At 42.3% G+C, this 20,738-nt stretch overlaps 1 long non-coding RNA gene across 1 annotated transcript in view; it reads right to left on the reverse strand.

Annotated features, from left to right (window-relative positions):
* LOC142015275 (uncharacterized) overlaps positions 1-20,738 on the reverse strand; it is a 66,359-nt gene that overhangs the window by 1,095 nt on the left and 44,526 nt on the right. The window contains exon 2 of the long non-coding RNA XR_012646115.1: positions 305-423. This is a non-coding gene — a long non-coding RNA (uncharacterized LOC142015275). The remainder of the gene's footprint in view (positions 1-304; positions 424-20,738) is intronic.

The raw sequence follows: 20,738 nt of genomic DNA on the forward strand, positions 1-20,738 counted from the left end.
TTTCTGTACTATTGAACAAAATTAAAATCCATAATTAAGTCTGGTGCACATTCTAAACACACTGTGGTGGCTATTAGGAAATATGATATGGAAGGTCCTCTGCAGTTTGAATATCTGTGAAGTAATCATACATGGTAAATTGCATTAGGACTTGTCAGTGGATGGGTCTGATACAAGTCCCATTGAAGATGGTGGGATATTTTCCTTTGATTCCAATGTGCTTTGGATCAGGCTCTCATTTCTCACAGACCAGTTAACCCAAGGTTGTTTAACATGACGGACCACACAGAAGAATTGGTCTTACCTGATAATTCCTATTCTTGGAGTCTTCCAGCACAGTAGGCTTGTTTGTACCTGTGGTGGTCCTGGGGACTGCTGGAATTCAAGCAGCCAGCCCTTCAGATTTTCTCTATCAAGTTCTTCCTAAACACAGAGAGAGTATGGTGATTGACACACTTGGTGTTTGCGCTGTATTTTGTTTGTTTCACAGCAACCCCTAGGCTACAACTACACTAATGAGTTTTTCCGAAAAAGCTGGGGCTCTTTTGAAAAATCCCATGGAGCGTCTACACACAAAATGAATTCTCTCCATATTAAATTGGAAAAACGCAGCACTTTTTCCAGCAGCCCTCTTCCTTTCCCAGATGAGGAAAAGCACCTTTTTCTGAAAGATTCTTTAGGAAAAACACCTGTGTAGATGCCCTGGGGGCCCTTTTTTTGAAAAAGCAGTCCTGATAGCAATGGATTTTTGGATCCCTGGGCCATTCTTTCTAAAGAGCAGGGGCTTGTGTGGATGCTCTCTATTGAAAGAGCGGATCATTTTTTTCATCCACTTTTTTGTGTGTGGACGTGCTCTTTTGAAAAAGAGGTTGATAGAACCTCTTTTTCAGAAGAGATCTTCCAGAAGAACTTCTTTTGAAGGGTTGTCGTAGTATGGACATAGCCCTAATATTTGGGTGCTCATTTACTTTCCTTGATTTGGGAAACCAAAGGGCAAAACTTTAATTTATATAATTTTTTTTTATTTTGACATTGTGGCCACAACTAGCTGAGGATCAGGAAGCCCTCAGCGAGATTTGCAGTCAGACTAAAACATAAACTCATTTGGGCAGAGACAGTCCCCTCCCATGTGTTTGCAGAGAGGCTAGAACCACGGTGCCATTCTCTAGGTTGATGCCTTTCTGAACTATCACAATACAAATGAATACATAATAATTAAAATACCCTAAGTTAAGTGCCCAATTGAAAAACCACTGAAATGAATGGAAAGATTCACCCTGAAGGTTGGAAAGGGATCTTCCTTACTGTAACCTTGTATTGAAGAAAACATGTCATCTCTGCTCTTGGACATAAGAGACTCAAGATTTCTCCAAATGTTCAGAGTAGCTGCAAGGTACAGCTCAGGTGACTGACTCAGTTAAAGTCAGCTGTGGTGGAACTCCTGAGGTCCCTGCTATTGTTTCCAGACACATGCTGTAACTTCCTCAGAGGGCAGAAGCCCATGAAATGGAAGATCCAAGCCATTTTGTCAAGAGGGGTGTATGTGGGAAGTCTGAAACAGAAGTGCTAGTAGTGATCTGGGAACCTCTATAAACAACCTTGGCCTCACTGACAATTTGTAAAGAAGAATGTGTTGCTAATATTGCAACTTTGAGAACAGTTCTGTGGCTAGCGCGAAGGGACATGTTGAAGATAAATATCAAGTCCATGGATGGCAGGCAGCACCCAGTAACATCCTTACTAAGACTGTTAACGTGAATTTGGTTTGTGATATGTTTGGCCAAGGACTTGAAATGCAACACTTTCCCCCTCAGTCTTTTAGGGATCTCAAAGATGATTGAAAATCCCCCAGGTGAAGAATTTACTTGATTGTTCCTATATTTAATGGCCAACTGTCTGGCTTCTTCATGGCTTGATGCTTTTCTTTATTCTGGGGACTGGACAAACCTTGGCTCTGGGAACCATGTTAACATGATTACCTTCTGGAAGCATTTTCAGGTACCTATAATGACTCTCAGCACTTGTAGTTTGATTAAAGATACAGGTTGAACCTCTCTAATCTGGAACTCGCTCCTCTGGCAACATCCATAATCTGGCATGATTTTAGTTAGCTGGATGACCACTTATCAGGGGCACAGACAAGTTTCCCATGGTCTCACAAAATTGATTTACAGCCACCAGTCCTGGTTCTCGGTGTTCTGTGCTGTTATTCAGCTGTAATTTACCCCAAAGAGACAAGAAAGCAAAGAAAGTGTTGGTAATGCTGCTAGACAATAATGATATCCTGTAGTATGGCAAATTCTATTGTCTGGCACCGGTCAAATCCCAAGGGTGCTGGATTAGAGAGGTTCAGCCTGTTGTCTTCTACTTGCATCAGAGAATGACTACTAATCTTTCACCTTCCTGAATTATTTTGACATGGATACAGTTTAAATTGTGAGGCTCATGTGACAGTCACACACTTACTCTGTTAGAGGAACCTTTTAGACAGGAGACTCTTTCTGAACCTTCCCCTCTGGCAAAGCTATTCCTTGTTTGGGTCCTTGCATTGGATCCATTTCATCTATTAGACCTATTCATGAACAAAGGGAACTTTGTTGCCTGTAGGGTTTATTTTTCTTAGTCTGAGGCTTGGAAGGTGGGAGCATTCTGCCACTTCTTTATTCAGCGCTTCAGTCTGTGGACTACACCCTACATATTTGGAGGATGGTAGTAAGCTTTACCCTAATCCTCTGCTTCTTTTCATGTTGGAAGCCAGAACTGCTTTCTGCTTGCCAAATTAGAAGCAATTGCCTGTGTATAAAATCTGGGAGAGTCCATTGATGCATCTGCCATAAAGGCTCAGGCCAGAGCAACCTTATTCAGCAGTGGCTTTCTCTTTGTGTTTCATGTTCACTGCTCATTCTGCTCTCCAAGTTCCACTCTCTGGAGGGACATTTAGTTGTTTATTTAGAGTTGTATAACACATACTCATCAAAGCATATTTGGGCACGTGTTCAAAAAGTGTTGACTGATCACTACAGCTACTACTTAGAAATCAGCAGTTTTTGTGTGATGTCTTGAAATCACATTCAGCAAGGACAAATGCAAAGTACTCCAGTTAGGAAGGAACAGTTTCACGCATACAAAATGGAAAATGACTGTCTAGGAAGGAATATTGCTGAAAGGGATCAAGGGGTCACAGTGGACCACAAGCTAAATATGAGTCAACAGTATGACATTGTTGCAAAAAAACAGACATTATTCTGGGATGTATTAATAGAAGTGTTGTAAGTAAGAGACAATCAGTAATTTTTTTGCTGTGCTCTGGACTGATTAGGCCTCCACAGAAGTATGTCATCAAGTTCTCGGTGCCACATTTCAGGAAAGATGTGGACAAATTGGAGAAGGTCAAGAAAAGAGCAACAAAAATTATTAAAGATCTAAGAAACATGACCTATGAAGGAGGATTTAAAGCATTGGGTTTGTTTAGTTTGGAGAGGAGAAGACTGAGAAGGGACATGATAACAGGTTTCAGGAAATTAAAAGATTGTTTTAAGGAGGAGGAAGAAAATTATTCTCCTTAAACTCTGATGATAGGACAAGCTGCAATGAACTTAAATTGCAGCAAGGGAGATCTAGGTTGGATGTTAGAAAAAGCTTCCTAACTGTCAGGGTGGTTAAGCACTGGAATAAATGGCATAGGGAGGTGGTGGAATCTCTATAACTAGAGATTTTTAAGAGTAGGTTAGACAAACACCTGTAAGGGATGATTGAACTGGTGCTTGGTCCTGACGTGGGTGCAGGGGAGCAGACTTAATGAGCTCTCAAGGTTCCTTCTAGTTCTGTGATTCCATGAAATGCTTTACAAGGGTAGCCATTGTGATCTCCTCTTGGCGATGTAGAAACAGTCACAGAGGTGTTAGGCCCTAGAGTAGGTTAATAGCAAGTTCAAGGCTAGAAATGTGATCTGCTGAGTGCTGTCCACTATTTTTAACTACTATTCCATGCTGCTTTACATGTGACATGTCAGTCTATATAGCCCCATAAAAAGTGCAATACATTCATCAGGTTCCAGCACTGAAGAACTTTTATAGCATAAAATAGTTCATATTATTTTAATGATGGAAAATGTGGCAGTTACATGGATCTGTGCTTGATTGACAGTTTCATCCACTTCATATACATGGTGCTGTTTCCTCCACAGCAAGGGACAGCCCCATATTGTAGAATCTCTGGACATCTTAGCATCCAGTGGGTAAATGTGAATTCAGAGATTGTTTAATAGATGTATTATTGCTTCAACAAACTCCAAGTGAGATGAGTACTTTGGGCTTTTCATATACTATCTCTTAGCTATCTTCAGTTCTACAAACAAAGGCCATATTCAAACCTTGGGGTGACCTTGCTGAACTCGGGGGGAATTCCATCAAGGATGTATCAAGGGGAAGCCACGTTAGTCTGTATCTGCAAAAACAATGAGGGGCTCCTGTGGCACCTCAAAGACTAACAGATGTGTTTGGGCATATGCTTTTATGGGCAAAACCCCACTTTGTTGAATAAATGAATCTTCCACAGGATCCCTTGTTGTCTTATCAAGCATGTGTTTATCCCAACATTTTGTAATGGTCTTTGAGAAATGTTTTGATACAGCATATTGCACAGATAAAAGCACAAGCACTTCTAGCCATCCAGATTAATGATAAACTGCAGCCACGATTTGCAATCACATTTTGGAACATTACAAATACAAGTTTAAGGTTAAAAAAAAGTTTCTTTTCATATTACAAAACACACTGATAGTGGAGTAGGTCGTTCGAAGCAAAATTCCTGCTATATTATACTCTAACTCATTAAGCTTTTAAAATGCTGTTTTTTATTCTGTGGGAGTGAACTGTGATTTTACTGTCCACAAAAGCAGAAATGATAAGAAAAGAAAAATGTTAGCACCATTCAGAATACCATAGTCCTTTCTTATGTCTACCTGTGAAATCAAAGTAAAAACATGATTTTCAGTATTAATAAATCATCTTGTTCAGACAAGTATCGGAGGAGTAGCCATGTTAGTCTGGATCTGTAACAGCAACTAAGGGTCCTGTGGCACCTTATAGATGCACCTTATAGATGCACATCTGATGAAGTGAGTCTGTGCTCACGAAAGCTCACGCTCAAAACTTTTCTGTTAGTCTATAAGGTGCCACAGGACCCTTTGTTCAGACAATAACTGGAAGGTGTAGCAGGAAGAATAGGCATAATGCCCCTGGTACAGTTATTTGCCTTGATTTATTTCAGGATTGCTTCATTAGGTAGTACACAGACTAGATTGATGTTAAGGCTACAATGACTAACTTGTGCTGTACTAGAAAGTCATTTTAATGCAAGTTCAATCAAAAGTTGTACAAAGGTCAATTGTATGAGACTTGGGGAAATGACTCTCCAGAAAGCACCAAGCATGCTGTATGCATGATCATTACCAACAATAATAAGTTACCCTCCCCAGCCTTGCTGCTGTTTATTCATGAATGAGGGTGGATTTTAGTCACGACAGTTATGGAATCCATGTTTTTTTATGCTTTAATAAACTATTTCTCTGTGATTTCTGCCATTTAATCTGGACTGGATGCATGTGATGGCCCTACCCAAATTTTGCTGAGCACCTTGACAACTGCAAAGTTTCGTCTGTCCATTGCTGGTATCTGCCTTATCCTGTTTCTTCTAATCTATTGTTATTTTTACATTTGACGTAAGGGATGGAGTTTTTCTAGATCAGTTCTAGTGTGGCCACGCCCATGTACAGAACAGCTCCCTTTTCACTACAGCATTGTTGGTCTCATAATTTACACCAAAACTGGGGGAAAAAAGTTTTATTACACTGTCAAGCACTGACACACACACACACACACACACACACACACACAAAAAAACTCTTGGAATGCTTTTCTTTGCTCTGTGTTTCTATGACTCTTGCTCTTTTGTACCATGATGCCCCAGGGACCTTTCATAAAACAATTGCCCTGACAAAGCAAGAAGTCTATCAGTTATAATCAGCTGGCAGAATAGCTAGGCAGGTTGGGAGCAGAGACCTCTCACTCATTGCACACTAACTTCTTCCCTTTACAGTTAGCACCAGGGGGATAAGACAAACAAGCAGGGGAGGGGAAAAAAGGCCAACTGTAAAGGGAAGGGAAGAAGTTAGTGTACAATAAGTGAGAGGTCTCTGCTTCCAACCTGCTTAGCTCTCTGCCATAATCCAAAGGGTGTTTATGCAGGCCATGGCTAGGGGAGCTATTCTTCAGAGCTTATTTTAGAGCCTACATCAGCATTTTGTATTCTCTCACAAGCTACCACCATGACATTCGCCACTTCTTAAACAGCATTCCTGGTGTCAGAGCTGGGGAAAATCTGATTAGGTGCCAATAGTTTGCCAGCTACTAACTTGTTTCATATATTTTTATCAAGTGCTCTGCCCAGTCCACTTTAGATACCTTATGAAATATGTTCTGCAAAGTGCCATCTATGCCTGCCAATAAATCTTCTGGTTCAAAGAGACATTTTATAATGTTTCTCTTCTTCAAGAATGGCCGTGGCTCTCCTCCTGTAAGTGCCTCCCTCCTTTTCACTATGAATACCTACCTTTTACAGGATGCTTTTCATTAGTTGATCTCCAAGCACTTTACAGAGCACAGTGCATCTTTATCCCCATTTTATAGATGGGACAGTGAAGCACTGAGTGATGGACTGCTGGATAGCGTTCAGGGGCAGAACTGAACCCAACTCTCCCAAGGCCCAGCGTGGGGCTCTAGGTACTAGGCCACTGTATTGGTGAAGCCCATTTTTATTGCACCCAACTATCCTCCTTTGTGTCTTTTCTTCTTTATAAACATGAATCGCTATAGTCAATATTATAGCACAAGGTTTTAGCTGTGACCCCTATTGATATTTGTTGAAGTTATAGGTCTAGCACTCATTGTACACTTAAATAAAACATGGAACAGGGCAATTTATATAAAGGGGTCAGGATGCTGGCTGAGTGCTGTGAACTCTTAGACGCTAGTAGGGCTGCTGCATATGTGTGGTGACATCTCTTTTAGTCTTGTGGGAGGAGAACGTTTGGCTGAGGTCTGGGAAGCTCTCCTGAGGCAGCCTAGCACTTTGTTTTATTTGCTTTCTATTAAGCTTTGAACAGAGAATTGACGTATGTTAAATTGTCTCCAAGTGCCATTCTCTGTACTTCATTCCTATTTTGCAACTGCCAGCGCCCCTTAATTCCTCAGGGTAAAATAACTAAAATAACAGTCCCTCTATTAGGAGAACCAGAGCCTCCAGAAGGGTCATGGACCATGTTGACTTGGACAGAAATTGTGTTCGAATAATTTCCATGGGATGTTTGGTGTCCAGCATGGGTTCTTGTACAAGAGATCTTTCTAAGCCAGCAGCAAATTTTGCTTTTCTTCATGAAGACTTTTGAAAAATGCATTATTGACACAGGCTCTAGTTTGGAGTAGATCTCCAACTGACCTCTCAAATGCAATTTTTTTCACAGGCAAAACAGATTCCTGCTTTTACATACATGCAGACAGTGACACATGCAAGTCAAGTAGATAGGCTCTCAACTTGTGTGTGTAAGATTAGGGCCTTGTCTGAAAATTTGGCCTGTAGTGACCACTTTAGCTGGGAATAGTCCTTGTAAGTTAAGTGCTTTGTGTCTTATTGTTAGAATTATTGTAGAACCGAGCCCAAACCAAGACAAAAGAACCTTGAGGAAGGTCACATTTGTATCAAGATCTGAATTTTGCTACTTGTACTTGAATCTGAAATTGCCCATACCAACTCTCCTCTCGCCACCTTAACTTTGGAAAAGTTTGCATCTAGATCTGATTTATGTGCTCTGGCCCATCTCTAATGACCGTATAGTTCTTGTACGCTATTTATCCAGTTCTCTGCATCTTTAGGTAGCTGGAGGGAAGAAATGCATTATTTCAATCTTGTTTTGTTTTTACATTAAAATGTGTATTGTCAAACTTGGGGAAGTCTATCTATGAGAACTGAAGACTTATGTTTGCCAGAAACTCCTTGATATGTGCAGTACCTGTGTTTTTGCTTGTTGTAGAAAGTGGTTAGCATGCTAAGGCTCTACTCCCAATGGCTTTGTAGTTAAACGGATCCTCAAACTACCACTTTGCTGCTTTGATTCCATGTGCCATAGAAGGATCATCACTGCAATGCTGAGTTAGAGCCACTGCCAGCAGGTGTTAATAAGCCGGCAGGGAAAGGGAGTTAGTATAAAACAGATGTTTTCAGGCTCTTTCATAGGGAGTGCAGATCCCAACAGAGCATTCCTCAGGGACAGCTCACCCCCCAGTCCCAGTCAGATTCTGCCTCACCATGTGCAACTCCATAATGCCTTTGTGGCAGCTACAGTGATGGCTCAGAAGGCAAACCAAAATGCATACAACAAATCTTTTTAATGTGACATAGCAGCTGGAAATAAGTAAAAGAAGAACCCCATATGACCAGCCAGCTGTCTGTGGACAGTGATTTGTGGGTCATCCGTGGCTTGCGCACCACATTTTGGTAATTGCTGGTTTAGAGAATGGGGCCATGTGAACATACAACACAAAGCTCGTTTTTACCCCATTGTGCTGCTGTTTTGCCTCCTAATACTTTGCATTTCTACTTGCTCTCTACCCATGTCTTGTGTTTAGCCTGCCCCTTATAGACTCTTCCAGACCATGCGACCTCAGTAGCTTCTTCCAGTCTGTCCCTTACCTCCTCTCACTACCTGGTAGTCATATCAGGAATCTTTGCTTTACCTATTGTTTATCTCTTCTTTACGCTACAGAAATAAGCACAAGCTCCGAAATGGGGTTTGTCAGAGGCTGGCTGGCCCTTGAAAGGCAAGAGAGGCTTAGCCTTGCCTCTGCCTACTCACTAGCTGATGGTGAATTGGTAACTTAGTATTAAGCATTTCCCAGTGGCAGAGGGTCAGGAAGAGCTGGGAAGTCAGTTGAGGGGAGAGACTATAGAGAAGTCAGGATGCTTCTGCAGGTAGACCCTGCCACCTCCCCCAGAGCTGTGTCAGGCTTCTGTCAGAGGCTCTGAGACAGGGAGAATAAAAACCCATAGTACAGAGCAATGGGATGGAAGACTTACTAGGTCAGTGAAGAGGTAGGAGCTAGAGGCCTGAGAGACAAAGGGAGGCTGAGCGACACAGCCCAAAAGACCTTAGTAGCATGTCTGGAGGAAAGACTGAGCTGCTTCATTCAGGATCCCTGGCAAAGGCCATTGGAGCCTGCTGGGGAAGGGGTTGAAGGGACACCCCCCCACAACCACCCATTTGAGGGGCGAGGAGGGTGTATGTGGGGAATACCATTTAAGACTTTTGGTAGGGTGGTGCATGGGGGCAGTACGCCACCTGAATGATACCACAAGTCCCCTATGATCCCTGGGCTAGAACCCAGAGTAGAGGGTAGACCTCAGTTCCCCTAGCTGACCCTGAGAAGGGTCATGCAAACTCAGTGGCAGGAACTCATGTCAGGCCAGTGTGGAGTGGCTTTGAGCAAGTGCCAGTAAGAACCCTGCAGTAGAGTCCAAGAGGGATGGAAGAATTACTGTTGGGATGTTTATCGTGGTCTTTCAGTTGGATTGTCTGTCCCCTTAAGGGGGCCTGAACTTGGTGATATAGTTGGATGGTGAAGACCTGGTGATAGGTGGATGCAGCAGGTTTTGGAGTCTTGCTGTATCACACCTGAAACAAGGGGGCATTACATGCAGTGAGTTGGTGGGGGGGCTGGCTCTGTGTCCCAGAAGAGACAGGGTCTAGGGCATTCAGCCCTCAGTGAGGCCAGTATTGTGGTGCTGGGTCCTTGCATCCTGCCTCCCAGCACAGTGCTGCTGCAGTAATTCAAAGGGGCCTGGGGCAATTGTGCCCTTTGCCCCCTGGTTGGTGCACCTGCACCCCATGAATAGCCTTTGTTGCAGCATTGTGGTCTTGCTGGTCTCTTCCCAAAGCAGGAGTTATGTGCATAAATACAAGTCAGAAGTTAACTGAATGCTAGCTGATTAAGGGATACCTGGTACTCCCATTCAAGTGAGTTCAATGGCAATCAGTTGATCAAACATTTGAATTAACATCAAGTTGAGCCCTTGTTAAAAAGAAATATTGCATCCCTTGATTCTTATTTTCCTTAACTTCAAGGCTTTAGGGCACAAAGAATGAGGGGTAACACACATACTCCTGGGCACCTCTCTCACATGGGTAGGGGTGATGAGCTCAACCTTTCCTGCCTGTCTCTCTCTGCCCTCCAGTTAGTGGGGCTCCCAGGATGTCCCTCCCTCTCCTGGTACCTGGTACCGTGCCTTCCCCCTAACTATGTGGATGGAGGGAATGTACGGTCACATGCCCCCTCCTCAGATTTCTGCCAGGTTTCTCACCAGCATGTGGCCAGCAGCAGTCTTTGAGCAGTGTGCAGGAAGGAAGGGATGGGAGCAGGGCAGAAATGTGGTGTGTGGGTGGGATGGTCTAGACGAGCTCATCTCTTCCCCAGCACTGCTTTGATGTAACTAGAAAAGCAGCTTGTCCCTTCCTGCCCACAGTGTCAAAGAGCAGCTAACCCCTCCAAGGCTGCTACTGGGCACTGAAGATAACCCAGACACCACCTATTCCCTGGCTATAGTGGGTATGGGAAAGTGTTAAGTCCTAAGGCTGCATTGTGTACCAGGGCCCAGGGAACCTGAATGCAGAAGCTTCAGCAAACCCAGAGGTGGCTCAGCAGGAGACGGTACCCTCAGGAATGGAGCAGGATGAAGGGCTGGAGTTAAGGGGGTGGGGTATTGCTTAGACCCAAGCCTGGGCCTTAGAGCTCTGCTGAACTAGATCATCCCATAGACAGAATCCACATGGAGGGGTTGCCATCAGTCTTGGAATCTCTGGGTCCCTTACTGCAACACAGACTGGCTGGGCTGGTGGGAAATCAGGCAGGCTGTTTCACAATGTTTCTGTCCAGCTCTGCTACAGACTTTCACAATCACCTTGGGTAAGTCACATTGTCTCCATTCCAGCAAAACCAAACAGACAGAGCTACTTTGCTGTGTCATCCTTAGTCCCTGATCATCACTTAACAATGATGTGCACAAACAAAGCATGGCAAACCAGAATGCATTTTTACTATAACTGGCTCTGCTTTTTTTAATCCTGTTAAATGGTGGCAGTTTATAGCTAGCCAAAAGCTCTTTCTTTAGACTCCTCATCTAGAGCTGTTTTGCTTTTAGAAATCTAAAACTTGAGCCAAGCTTACGCTTTGAAATGTCTCCACAAGGAACTAAAGTTCAAATTCACTTTATAGCCACCTTCAAACTTTATCAACTTTAAAGATGACTATAAACAGGAAACTTTTTCTACACTTACCTCAATCTTACTGCTTTTTATAAGTTTATTAAAATTAGGATTTTAAAAATTCCCTTTATCTGAAATGGGTTTTAGCAATGAAAGCTCATGACCTAAATTATTAGTCTCTAAGCTGCCACGGGACTGCATGTTTGTGAAGTTAGACAAATACACTGCACCTCTGAGACCTTTCAGTCTTTGTTAGCCTGTTGCCTCAGTTTCTTGGGATATCATGACTTTGGCTTTTTGATAGTTGGACAACATTTTCTTTAAGAAAGCCCTTGAGAAAGTGGAGCAAATCTTGACTTGTAAGAAACTGTGGCATCAACTTCTCAAACCCTTGGGTTTTTTGCTTTTACATTGTCCTTTCAGACAGCTCAGTAGCAATAGTGGATGTCAAGTGGAGCAGATCTGGTCTGTGCTTCTCTTGAATGTGATCCAAGCATTAATACCCTTCTGAGAGGTGGATCCTTAAGTTGCCAGTTGGATTCTTTTTGGATTGACTATTTTCTGCCATGCACATCCCATGAACAATAATGTATCAAGGATAGAACAAACTACAAATAGGGCCAGAATCTATCTGTGCCTGAATTTGGGAAGTGTTCAAAAACAGGAACCCGGATATGAATTTTGCAAACATGTTTTCCTCTGTAGAAATGAGCTGAATCAAAACACCCAGATCCAGACTCCTTCATGTTTTCAGGTATCCAGCTCCAGAATTGAGACCTTATTCTCTTCTGTTCCCAGTTTTAAACAGGATCTGTCATGCTGCATCAGACTAGTTCAGGATGTGCTCTGACATTGGTCTGGTACCAGCTGCTTCAGAGGAAGAAATCTTGCATTAGTAAGTGTGGGGTTAGTGAAGAAAGTTCCTGCTTAATTCCCAGTAATTAGAGGTGACATCTTGAAGCTTCATTTTCTTTTTCTTTTTCTTCATTTTCTTTTTAAAGCACTTGGATTTTTTAGACTAACTCTGAATATTCTTATCACAAACAAGTTACACAAATGCAACTCCACTGAGTTCTTGCTTTGCACCACTGTAAATGAGAAGCAAATTGGGCTCCTGGACTTTGTAGCTAGGTCTCCTCTTCTCTAAGGGTACAGTTACACTTTTGAGAAGATTGGTGCCCTGGTGGCCAATCTTCCAGAGTTCAATTTAGTGTGCCTAGTGGGAACATGCTAAATCATGTCATGGAACCACTGTCAACCCAGAGTTTTCCTGGCAGTTGTGAGGCGCAAGGGAAGTTGATGGGAGAGTTTCTCTTGTTGACCTCCTGCTGCGTGGATGGTGAAAAAAATTGATTTTTAGATGACTGCAGCTACGCAATTCTCCTTGCTGGATTTGTGTATCTAAAACAGATTTTTTTTAACCTCCTAGTGTAGACCTGCACTAAAAATACTTATCTTTGAAAGCTGATTTCCCTGCCACAACTGATAAGGCATCCAGGCAATATATGGATTATCACGATTAACCTATACGCATCTGGGGTCCTTCTGAGAGCATCCTAGTACACTTGAGAAGAGTGCTCAAAGTTTGTTGCCAATGATGCCCTTACACAGAGTCTCTTGTTCTAGATTTCCAATATGACCTGGGTAAATCTGCCTTGCTTCCCAGCAATGATAATGTCTTCCAGTGTGTTTGGAAGGATTTAATTAATTTAATGTTTGTAAAATATTTTGAGATGCTTTCTGTCTTATCAGACACATTTAAAATGTAACAGAGAGGGAGCCGTGCTAGTCTATATACTTGCAAAACAAAAAAGCAGTCCAGTAGCACTTTAAAGACTAACAAAATAATTTATTAGGTGACGAGCTTATGTGGGGCAGACCATCACCTAATAAATTATTTTGTTAGCTTTTAAAGTGCTACTGGACTGCTATCTTGTTTTGACATTTAAAATGAGCTATACAGCACTTATCAGCCTTCCCCTCTGCTTTCTTTTCTCATGCCTCCGGATATGCGGCTGGAAAAAGCCCCCATAGGAAATAGTGACTGAGAATTCTTCACAAGCTCAGCAGGCTTTAATTCTTGGGCGAAAGCCCTTCTGCATAGGTTAGCAAAGCTCTGCCTGAATGGTTAACATTAAGGAGCATTAAAGCATTTTAACATCAGAAAAAAACTGGCTTTTCTCCCCTGTCCTTTATCAGTTTCCTTTTTCAAGACAATCTTGTATATATTTAGGAAATAGCTGTAACTAATAGAGAAAGGCTGACCTTTGTTCTCATGGAGTTCAGGACATGGTGGGTGTTCAGTACCTCAGAAAACCACCCTGCTTAGAAGCCAATGTCAAGGTGCAGGTTCCACACCAAACAGCTGTAGGTCTAGCTGTTATTTGGAAATAAATATCCTAGCATCTACAGAACACAGAAAGAGCGCGTCCACCACAAAAAAGTGGTCAAAAGGCCTATCTGCTCTTTCAATAGTGTCCACACAGCCCCAACTCTTTCAAAAGAAAATGCCAGGGATTGAAAAATCCAGCACCAGGAGGACTGCTGTTTCAAAAAAAGGGCCCACAGAGGATCTACACATGCTTTTGAAAGAGGCAATATTCCTGATCCGGGAGCAGAAGTGGGCTTCTGGAAGAAGAGCTGTGTTCTTTTGTTTTTGAATTGAAAGAGTGCATTTTATGTGTGGACGCTCCATGTTCTTTCGAAAAAGGGCCTGATTTTCTGAAAGAACTTGCTAGTGTAGACGCAGCCTAAACGAATATCAAAGACTTTCCTTTTCTGTAGACTCCCAAGTACCCCTCCCCCCAAGATAAGGTTCAGCTGCCATATGCCAAGTCACTGGCTCAGCAAATCTTTTTGCTATTTTTGTCTCTCCTTTAGGGAGGCAGCTTGCCTGCTTAACTCTGCTCATAATGCTCAGCTTGTGGTCTGCTTGTTTTCAGCTCTGCCCCGTGTGAAAATAGCATATGCAGTCAAAGTTGTTCCACTCTTGGAACCCATGATCTGCAGCACAGAGGTATGACTTGGATGAAAGGAGCCAAGCTTGGAATAAGGAATTCTACAAGACATATTTATAGCTGCTGCTACTCCTACAGATATGCGAGCATTTTACATTCATAAAACTTGCATCTCAGAGCAAAAATTGATATTTTTGACCCAATAAGAACACATACCTTAAAAAAGAAAAAAAAAACAACCAATGCTGTAAAAGCCTGCTGGATTTTGTTAACATTTGGCTGAAACACAATCATTTTTCTAAAGAACAGAACTAAGTTAAGCCACGATCTCTGATCCAAGGAGGAGGGATAACCCCTCTAATTCCTTAACACAGGACAAGGTTGAGAGGGACAGCTATCTGATTTCTCTCCTGTCCCCCACCAGCCACACAAGCTCCACAAGCCTGAGGACAGAACACACCAGGAAGGCTGAATAAATCCTTGGCAGCCCACCACCTTTATTTGATCTTTGTTATTTCAGAAATGCATAGGGTGAAACTCTGGCCCTACTGATTTCAGTGGGGTTAGGATCCTCTCTGTCAACACCCTTACATCTGTATTGTAAGGGCTTGATTCTAATCCTACTGAAATGAATGACACAATTTCCAGTGACTGCCAGAGGCTTTAGCTTTGGCACTAAATACAGCACCTGTTATCAGTACAGAAAGACATGTATTGTGTGTTTGCACATCTTACTTAGATGTTCTTCTAGTTCAGGACCAAGAAGAACCAGGTCCCTTAAAGGTACATCAGTATTTGTGTGGGACAGCCTAGTGATCTCTCTTGTGGCTCATAGAGAAGTACTGTTGTATAAGAAGTTACAAAACAGCCTTTGTGGAAAGCATAGAGAAGTACTTGCAAAAGCCACAAGATAACTTGTCAATCTAATTAAAGTGCTTGCAACTCTCATTTCCAGGTAGGTTAAAAATTATCAGTCTTGGTTCTATTTTTGTCTGGAACACAGTAACAAATACAATGGGGCAGGGGCAGAAAATGCACAACAAGCAAACATGCAAATGTAGTGGGTCTTGCAAATTCTTCTCCTGGCCACCAGCTGACTCTTGGTTGTCTGCCAACAACTTGCAGTCACTCACATTCTGCTTGGCTTTGTTTATTCCTTCCGAGCTGCATTGACATGGAGGTTTCACCTCATCCAATCTATTATCAAAGCCTTGACACTGCCCTGTGTTCAAGCTGTATAAATGATTATTTTTCCTTGTTAAATGTTGGCTACAGGATCCAAATATTAAAATACTTTTTTTAATAGTGGCTTCTGGTATATTGTGGTATCTGAGCCAAATTCTGCCCTTGTTTATATGCCTAAACCCTATGGATTGCAATAGAGTTGTATGTGTGTAAATGATAGAATTTGACCTAGTATTGTAAAGACTTATAGCAGAACATTACGTTGTTATCTGAATTTTTATTTTTCTAGTTAATCACCACCTATTTTTCTTTCAAGGTTTTGACTGAAATAATTCCCAGCAGAACTAATTTACTTTGATCAAAACCCCATGGGAAAAAAATCTGACAGCAATTCTTACGCTACCTAATGGTAGAATACAAAAGCAATGAATGCTGCCATCAAATCTAAGATTAGGGTTGCACTCAGAGGTTGCTAGCTTTGCTACTTGGTCCATATTTATTTTATTGTGAAGACGTATACATTCCCTAGGCATGGCTTTGGTTAGGCTGTTATTTATATATTACAATGCATGGCATTTTATAAGAGGTAGGCTGTGCCAAAGAATAGAATTCCTCTCTTGACAAGATTATAACTCGGTGGGGTATACAATGCAGTGCAAAACTATAGGCAGGTACCAAGTTAATGAAAATAGAACATAATGGAATGTTTTGAAGAATAGATGAATTATCAGGAGATGGGTTTTTTGGGGGGGTTAGTGCTGACTGTTTACTAACTGGGAAGCCACTCTAGCGTGGGCCTGGTGTAAATGAATGAAGATTCTCTGTATAAGAGGTAAATTTCCAAATATTTCCCACCATTGGTTCCGTTTCACTCAAGATAGTAAAGTTGGAAGACTAATACAGGCTAAGGTGTTAAACACCAGTGGCAGCTGTCAACAAAGTCTCCCATATATAATGAAGGCACTGGAGCTCAACAAATGCAGAGGGGGTGACAAGGAGCAGACAGGAGTGAAGTCTGGGTGAAACAAAAGAAGTAGGAGGGAATGCAAGGGATGAAGTACAGCCTGTTCCTAATCGGAATAAAATGGTACATAGCCCAAATTACAGTAGACAGTTTATAATAGAAAAAAGATGCTTAGAGTGAACAATAGTCTTTACATTCCTTGTGTTCGCCAAGCAGTAGGATGTTCTGGACATTAAGGAAATGAGTTGATAAAATTATTTTTAAAAACATTTTAATTACAAGCTGCATTTTGCCTTTGTTATTGAGGTCATTCAGGTTACTGAAGAAATTATTGCGCTCTGCTTGGCACTGGTTACAGCTTAACTAGAGTAACTGCCTTCAGTTCTGCATGAAAAAAAGACACATGGACCAATTGAAGAGGTTAGAATAGTGCAACAAAGATGGTAAGAAGTTTGGCAAATTTGATCTAAGTGGAAAGGTTAAGATAACTTGGCATCTTCTGCCTAAGGGAAAGACAAGTGTGGCGGGGGGGGGGGACAAAACAGGAAACATAAAGGAACGTTTTAAAGAGGACAAGGATCAATTATTCTCATTAGTCACTGAGGATAGGAAAAATAATTGGCTGAAGCAGGAGAAGTTTTTAGGTTAAATATTAGGCAAAACTGTAGAAGAACTGTTAGATGATGGGACAAGCTGCCAAAGGGAGTTGTGCAATCGCTCTTGGGAGTTATTTGAGGCTAAGTACCCATCTACAGGAACAGTTATAGCTTCATTAAATCAATCCTGACACACTGCAAAAGGGTGATGCAGGGGTCTCTTAGAGCCCTACAGATTTTAAGTTTGTGTATCCAACTTCTCTAAGTTCACTTTTTCTTTTTGTAAGCCCCAGAGTCCTTTTCAGCCTTCATTAAAATCAATGAGGGTAGGAGGAGAGAGACCTCCAGCCCTTTAAAGATGCTGTTTTGGCTGTCTGGAAAATTTTGAAAAACAATAGAATATTAATTGATTTTGTGTGTTTACTTTTAAGGCTTCTGATTCGCAGATTTCCTCTCCTTGCTTTTTGTGCCTCTAAAAGTGGAGACTAGCAAAGAAGGAGAGAAAGCACTTAGAACTCCAATAATACTTATTCACTGGCCCTCTGGCTTCTCTTTTCAGCAGCAGAATTTGGGATTGTGGTTTTAAATAATCCCTGGAAATCACTGACAATATGCTTGTCCTCATTTCTAGGTCTATAAATGATCTGTCAGGGACCCGATCTGCTTCCTTTATGCATGTGAGTAGTCCCATATGGAGAATCAGTCCCCATCACTTAACTGGTGCCAGTTAAGATTAACTCCAAGTTGTTTCACTGGTACAAAAGTAACATAGAATCAGTCCCAAGGACTTCAGTAAAAGTATGTGAGTTGGTCCAAAGACTCAGTAGGACAGATCCTGACCTCAGATGTATGGTGCACATCAGTGCTTGTCTCTGAATATCTGCCACTGTACTTGCAAGCACAGCTGAACCCTTTTTCAAAGATATGTGACACTGTTCTCTCTGCCTCTGAGGTGACCATTTATTTGACCAAATGATAGTCGCATGGGCTATGTCTACTCTGGAATAATCTTTTGAAAACAGTCCTTCCGGAAGATCTTTCAAAAGAGTATGTCCACACACAAGAAAGTGGATCAAAAGAGTGATCTGCGCTTTTGAAAATGTCCATGCAACCACTGCTTTTTTGAGAGAACTGGCCAGGGATGGAAAAATCAGGTGCTATGAGGACTGCTCTTTTGGTGGGGGGAAGGGCCTGTGGAGCATCTACACATGTTTTCTTTCTACAGTGTCTTTTGAAAGAAGGCATTCTGCCTGAAACGGGAGTGGAAGAGCGCTTTTGAAAGGAGAGCTGTGTGCTTTCAATTTAATTTTGAAAGAACACTATGGCTGTGTCTACATTTGCATGCCTCGAAAGAGCTTCTTTCAAAAGAAGAAAAGCCATGTAGATGCAGCTCTTTCAAAAGTAATTCCCATCTTTGAAAGAGCCCTACTTCCTTAAAAAAATAGGAAGAAGCATTCTTTCGAAGACGGGGTTTACTTTCGAAAGAGCTGCATCTACACTGCTTTTGTTCCTTCAAAAGAAGTTCTTTCCAAAGAAGAATATGCAAATGAGGTGCCAGATATGTAAATCTGAACCTCATTTGCATTTTATTTCCCTCATTTGTAAGCCTCTTTCGAAAAAGCAATGCAAGTGTAGACGCAGCCTGTGTGAAGGGGGTGGAGCGGGTATATGTGTGGTGTGTCTCCTTCTTTTGGACAATATTTCAGAAGAACTTGTTAGTGTAGATGAGGCCATGGTCATGATTTAAAAAGGCCAGTGAGCTAACTTACACTTCAAGCAGTGAATTACATGTACAAATATAAACCAGCAAACTCAGTGTGGCTTTTTTTCATTAGCATTGTAGGAATGAAACAACTTTTAGTGCTCAGCCAGCTGAAAAAGGGTGCAACTCTACTGACTTGAACTTGGAGACAGCCACAGCTATTGATAGGGTTAAAAAAAAGTTGGCAAGAACTTAACATACCACCAATAACAAGCAGAGTCAAACCAAATCTCTCTTCTGCCAAGACTGAAATTGCTGAACAGGCACCTCTCCCCCAACATATTGTATGCACCACCAAGTAGAGTATTATCTCTGCAAAACAAGGATGTATGTGTTACAGAGATTATCAATGTTTGCCAAATCAATACAGTGACAACGTGGTTTGGGCCAGTAAAACACTGCCTAACTGCTGCTGTCAGGCAGGACAAACGCTGGCGCTTACACAGAGCGCTTCTCTGGTCTGGGACCTGTTCTCAGAGTGGAACAGATTGTTTAGCACACATAGCTAACATATTTCAAGGGTCCATTCAAGGTGAAGTGGCCCATTAATGCTGGGGTGGGAGGGGAAGGAGAAGCTCTATAATAATACTTCTAAATGGATAAAAATAGAAAACAGAGAGGGAGATGCCAGTTTAGTGGGCTGCAAGCTCAAATTTTTTTAAGAAAAAAGACTAGATTTGTGTTTAAACTGCTGAGCCTCTCCACCCTTTTGTCTACTGTCTTCTTGTAACAAGTAAACTGGGGACAAGAGGTTCATCCTGACACCCTCTCGAGGGGTGTGTGAAAGGGCTACACTGCACCCAGGGAGGCCCCCCAAGGAGCTGGAGCCAACAGGAGACCTGGGGCAAAAGCTGACCCTAAGCCCCTAACAAAAAAGACTGGGGGTGGGAGGGTTGGTGATTGAACCTACACCCAGGCTCACCCTGCAGGGGCACTTCCTGTCCCGGGAGAGAGGTTTTGTGACACAGTGGGTGGAGGGGAAGTGCCTGGAACTACTTCTGCCAACAGTAGCTCTGTCGCCACTGGAAAAGGTGCAGCATGTTCCAGACTCCAGGCTGAGTCAGCTCCCTTGGCTAGTGGAGAGGAAGTGTGAGGAGCCCCACCCGCTGTTGCCTCATTTGCCAGCTCCAGGCAGGGACACTGTTGGGGCAGAAACCGAAACGTCACCTTGCATCCCTGCTACCACCCCAACAGTCTAATCACAGTTGTGTCTCAACAGGGTTCTGCTGAATTCCTGCATGGCCCTGCAGAGAAGGGGAAGCTTCCTCTGCACCCTTTCCCTCCCCGCATCCTTGGACCCAAGGAAAACTGAGCCTGTTTCTGACAGGGGCTCTCTTCCCTTTCCTTAAAGGGACATGTACACAGAGGGCAGGTATAAAGAAGAATCTCTGCTGAGTAATTTGTAACAGATACCTTTAGAAACAGATTTTTTTTTGGTTGGGGGTGGGGGAAATAGGAGGTGGAAAATACATACACCCTTAGATGCTATGAACCATACACATCAAACACAGAAAAGTAAATTTTCTTTCATAACTTGTACGAATGTGTCCCTGTTCACAAGTTCACCTGGTGATGTTAAAGCTCTAGATTTTTCTTCTTCCTCTGCCTGCATTAAAACACATGGCCTGTGTCTACACTTGCAGTCCTCTTTTGAAAGAGGCATGCAAATGAGGGAAATTGAAAATACAAAAGAGGTGCAGATTTACATAGCTGGTACCTCATTTGCATATTCTTCTTTCAAAACAGCTTGTTTTGAAAGAAAAAAAGCAGGGTAGGTGCAGCTCCTTCGAAAATAAACCCCATCTTTGAAAGAACCCTTCTTCCTATTTTGTTTCAGGAAGAAGGGGGTCTTTTGAAGATGAGGGTTTATTTTCAAAAGAGCCGTGTCTACCCTGCTTTTTTTCTTGCAAAGAAACCTTTTTGAAAGGAGAATATGCAAATGAGGCACCAGATAGGTAAA

This window comes from Carettochelys insculpta, chromosome 6 (genome assembly GCF_033958435.1).
Source record: "Carettochelys insculpta isolate YL-2023 chromosome 6, ASM3395843v1, whole genome shotgun sequence".
NCBI classification, from domain to species: Eukaryota; Metazoa; Chordata; order Testudines; family Carettochelyidae; genus Carettochelys; species Carettochelys insculpta.